Source organism: Amblyomma mixtum, chromosome 5 (assembly GCF_055824585.1).
Source record: "Amblyomma mixtum isolate Tamu chromosome 5, ASM5582458v1, whole genome shotgun sequence".
Classification (NCBI taxonomy): domain Eukaryota; kingdom Metazoa; phylum Arthropoda; class Arachnida; order Ixodida; family Ixodidae; genus Amblyomma; species Amblyomma mixtum.
Window position 1 is genome coordinate 9,177,393 of NC_143016.1, and position 4,752 is coordinate 9,182,144.

Here is a 4,752-nt window from a genome sequence, read left to right on the forward strand (position 1 = left end):
ACGTGCGGGATGCCATGAAGCACCTCGTCCATCATTGACTGGAATATTGCCGGCGCACTGGCCACACCGTAAGGTAGGCGTTGGAATTCAAACAACCCGAGACTAGTGTTTACAGTCAAAAAAGGTCGGGACTCGGGAGTAAGTGGCAATTGCTGGTATGCCGACGAAAGGTCTAGCACACAAAACACCTTCCCTCCTGCTAAAGCAGTGTACAAATCCTCCGGTCTGGGTAGCGGGTAATGATCTGTTTTCAGTGAGGGATTTACGGTTGTCTTGTAATCCCCACATAACCTGATACTGCCGTCTTCTTTTAAAACCGTGACTAGTGGCGTTGCCCAGTCGCTGCGCATCACTGGCTGCAGCATGCCTGTTTCAATTTGCTCCAACAGTTTCTGCTCGACCTTTTCTTGCAGTGCAAACGGTACAGGCCTGGCGCGGCAAAAAACAGGAACAGTGCCCGGTTGCATAACAACCTGGAATTTCTGTATTGTTCCTAATCTGCCTGAGAATACGGACGGGTACTTCTGCTTTAGAACCGCCACTCTGTCCTCGAGTGTCACCTGCCCAATTTCCAACCAGTCAAGTTTCAGACGCTCTAGCCAATTCCGTCCAAGCAGTGCTGGTAACCGCCTTCCGTTGTCCCTTACAACAATGACAGGTAGCGTCATGCTCTGATCTTTGTATCGAACAGCCACGTCACACTGTCCTTTAAGTTGTAACTGCTCCCCAGTATACGTGCGAAGAGACATTTTGCACGGCTCACATTTTACGTGCGAAAAGTGAGGCTGGTACACTTGTTCTGGAACAATTGTGACGGCTGCTCCCGTGTCAGTTTGCATATTCAGCGTGCGCCCCTCAATGTTAACGCCCACTTCATAACACGATTGGTTTGAGTTAACCAATTGATACAGTTCATTCTCAGAGTCTTCCTCGGAACATTCGAGGGCATGCGTCCGTTTCGATTTCGCCCTAGCAGCCGGACACATATTTCTCAAGTGACCCACTTTGGAACACTCGCACTGCTAGTTCCCTGTCCAGGGCGATTTTGCATGCGCCCTTAAACGTCAAGTCTCGTTCCGCGAACAGAGTACGCTGAGTCTCTTCATCCCGTATGCCGGCAACCAGCCTGTCTCGAAGGGCATCTTCCAAGAATTCGCCGTAATCGCACTTCCTGGCCAAGTGTTTAAGTTCTACAATGAACCCTTCGACGCTTTCCCCCCTCTTGTTGCATGCGTCTGTTAAACTTGCATCGCTCTGCTATGACGGAGCTTCTGGGGCTGTAGTGCTCTTTCAGGAGACCTTTAACTTCTTCATACGACTTTTCCCCCGGTGATTTCGGCACCGTGATACTTCTTAGTACTTCATAAGCCTCCGGGCCTATCACTGTCAAGAAGACGGAGATGCGCTTCTCATTGGCTATGCCATTTGCCGTTAAAAAGTGCTCAAACCGTTCCAAGTACGACTCGAAGTTTTGCGTTTTAGGGTCGAAGTCCGATATCTTCCCCACTGATGGCATCTTGAAAGATGTACAGAAGTTCGCTACTCATCTGTTTCCTCCGAAGAGCTGTCCCGCTCGGACTGCTGTTGGCTGTGGGACCGGTGGCCGCTTGAGCGATGCTGTCCTGCGAGGAGCACAAACGTAGCTGACGGGGTCCGTGAGCGTCTGTAGGCGGTAGTCGTACCCCAAGAGCACGTACTTTCCCCGCGAACGCCCGCTGGACGAGGGTCCTGCTCGCCTGCTGCTCGATCGGCCGTTGCCTACGTAGGCGCGTAGACCGCCTCGTCGCCAATTGTTATAACGTCAAGACCAAGGCATGCCAGGGAAATGGGATCGCTTTATTCCAAGCAGGCGTGCATATATACTGATAGGTGACGTCACACGGTTCACGCTCAGCGATGGTCGCGCCAGATACACATGTGGGCGTGTCGGCCGACTTGCTGCGTTATCACACCTTCTAACATCTTTCACACGTTGATTAATTGAAACTGGCAGCTATGGTATTCTGCATGCTGGTAGTCGACGCTAGTGAGCTTTTTTCACGGACAAACAGTCGCGTGCTCCGTTTATTGATGTCCGCACCTGTGCGTACAGCGCCGTTCAGAGAGGTAAGGAGTGGGTTACATGCGTACTCCATTTCCCTCACCAGCCAGCGGCGAGCGTGCGAACGCCTCGAGGTGAACCGCGCGAGCCTTCCGGAAGCGGAAGAGGGCATACTTGCTTCTCCTCCCGTTCCTGCATGGATGCCACCGCGACGCCGCAGTGGCGCCCTGGCCGCCCACGCAAGGGAAAAAGGGGCAAACACTGCTCAGGGGAGAGCGAAGATATCCACTCCGAGCAGTAATCGGGAGGCAGTGACAATTCAGGGGGCACTTCAACGACCTAAAGTGCGCGAGGCGAAAGCCTTTCCACGCAACTTTGGCCGCACGGTCGTTGGCGCACACGAGGCGGCTTGGACTGGCCAGTCATGGCTCACTAGCCATGATTGGTTATTGACTAACTAGTTGTGACTAATTAGTTGATGACTGGTTAATGACTAGTTAGTCATGACTAATTAGTTGATTACTAACTAGTCATGATTGGTTAGTGACTGGCTAATAACTAGTCATGACTGACAAGTCATAACAAGTCATGGCTGGTTAATTACTAACTATCGCCACGGTGGCTCAGTGGTTATGGTGCTCGGCTGCTGACCCGAAAGACGCGGGTTCGATCCCGGCTGCGGCGGTTGAATTTCTTTGGAGGAGAAATTCTAGAGGCCCATGTACTGTGCGATGTCAGTGCACGTTAAAGAACCCCAGGTGGTCGAAATTTCCGGAGCCCTCCACTACGGCGTCTCTCATAGCCTCAGTCGCTTTTGGACGTTAAACCCCATAAACCAAACCAACCAAACCATTACTAACTAGTCGTGACCAACCAGTAATGACTAACTAGTCACCTGTTTAATGGCTAACTAGCCATGACTAACCAGTAATGACTAGTAACCAGTCATGACTAACCAGTAATGACTAGTAACCAGTCATGACTGGTTAATGACTAACCAGTAATGACTAACTAGCCATGAGTGGTTAAAGACTAACTAGTTATGACTGGTTGACAAACTAGTGATGACTAACTAGCCATGACTGGTTAATGACTAACTGGTCATGACTAACCATTCATGACTAACTAGTCATGAGTGGTTAATGTCTAACTAGACATGACTGGTTAATGACTAGTAAGTCATGACTTGTGCCTAGTAATGAATAGTTACAACTTTCACTTCAGATGTAATGGACGGACGGAAAGAGTCATGGCCGCGAGTATGAGCGCTTAAAGGCTTTCGCCTTAAAAATGCACCGATTGCGGGAGGTCTCTCACCACGGACCGCCGGGGACCCGACTGCTTCGCCTGTCCCGGGTGCCCACGCCTGCCCGCGAGTCCTGGGATGACCAACGGCCACGGTAATCCTTTGTTTTTCTCCCCGGACTGAACATTCTTCCAGCATGTAGTGGCTTCTATTTTGTGCCAAGACTATTAAACACTTTCTAACGAGCTCTGCCTCTGCCATTTCACCCGAACCCACTGAAGCTGCAGCAGACATTCTCAGGACGTCCTGAGAATCTATTTCTGAAGATGCTGTGCCGTCTTGAGTCTGTCCTCTACTGATCTTCAACAAGTCTTCACCTGCTCCCATTGTTCAGACATCGAAATCCTGAAATTGCCCCGTATGACCTGTCTGTTTACCTGCTGCGGTGGCTCAGTGGTTAAGGCACTCGTCTACTGAGCGAGAGTACACGGGTTCAAACCCGACCGCGGCAGCCGCATTTCGATGGAGGCGAAACACAAAAGGTGCCCATGTGCTGTGCAAATTTCAGTGCACATTGCACGTTAAAGATACCCAGGTGGTGTAAATTATTCTGCACCATTTTTTCTCTCACTTCCTTCTTTATCCTATTCTCCACCCTTTTTTCTCACTTCCTTCTTTATCCTTCCCTTACAGCCCAGTTGGGGTGTGGAGCGAGACAGGTGAGACATTTACAGCAGATATGCCAGACATTTACAGCGTCATTTCCTTTCCTCAAAACCAATTTTCAATTCCTGGTTAGTTTTCAGAACAGAAATTGGTTTTGGTTTTTGAACCTAGGATTGGCTCAGTGGTTAAGGTTGAGGCGCTCTCGTTATTATTATTACTTTGGTTTTTGAAGAAAGGCAATGGTGCAGCAATTGTCTCACATCTTGGTGGACATCCTAACTGTGCCTATATGATGGTCTTAGAGGATAGCAAATGCCAGCTTACAATACTCTCTTCCGTGAAGTGAGAAGCTGCCAGTAATAAAGACATCTGGCTATGCCACAAGGCATGTGGAAGTAGCTTGTGATTTTGTCGTTGAAAACACACACCATTTCTTGAGACAGAGATACATGGAGACCTAAGTTCCTTGGGGTTAAGTTCAAGCAACCAATAACTTCTGAACCCCTTTAAATGCACGTGTAATATGCTAACCATGTTTGCAGTACACGTTGAAAACACACACCATTTCTTGAGACAGAGATACATGGAGACCTAAGTTCCTTGGAGTTAAGTTCAAGCAACCAATAACTTCTGAACCCCTTTAAATGCACGTGTAATACGCTAACCACGTTTGCAGTACACGTCAGCAAAACTACTGCCATGCCATGCCCATTGAGCCAAGGCAGCTTTTCTGACTGGCGCCAAAAGCTTACTCACAGCAATTATTGTAAGCATGTTACAGACAAGAAACAGACAGCAG

General features: G+C 49.2%; 1 pseudogene; it reads right to left on the reverse strand.

Annotated features, from left to right (window-relative positions):
* Positions 1-969: 969 nt before the first annotated feature.
* On the reverse strand, positions 970-1,774 carry LOC149341287 (uncharacterized; annotated as a pseudogene).
* Positions 1,775-4,752: the final 2,978 nt, after the last annotated feature.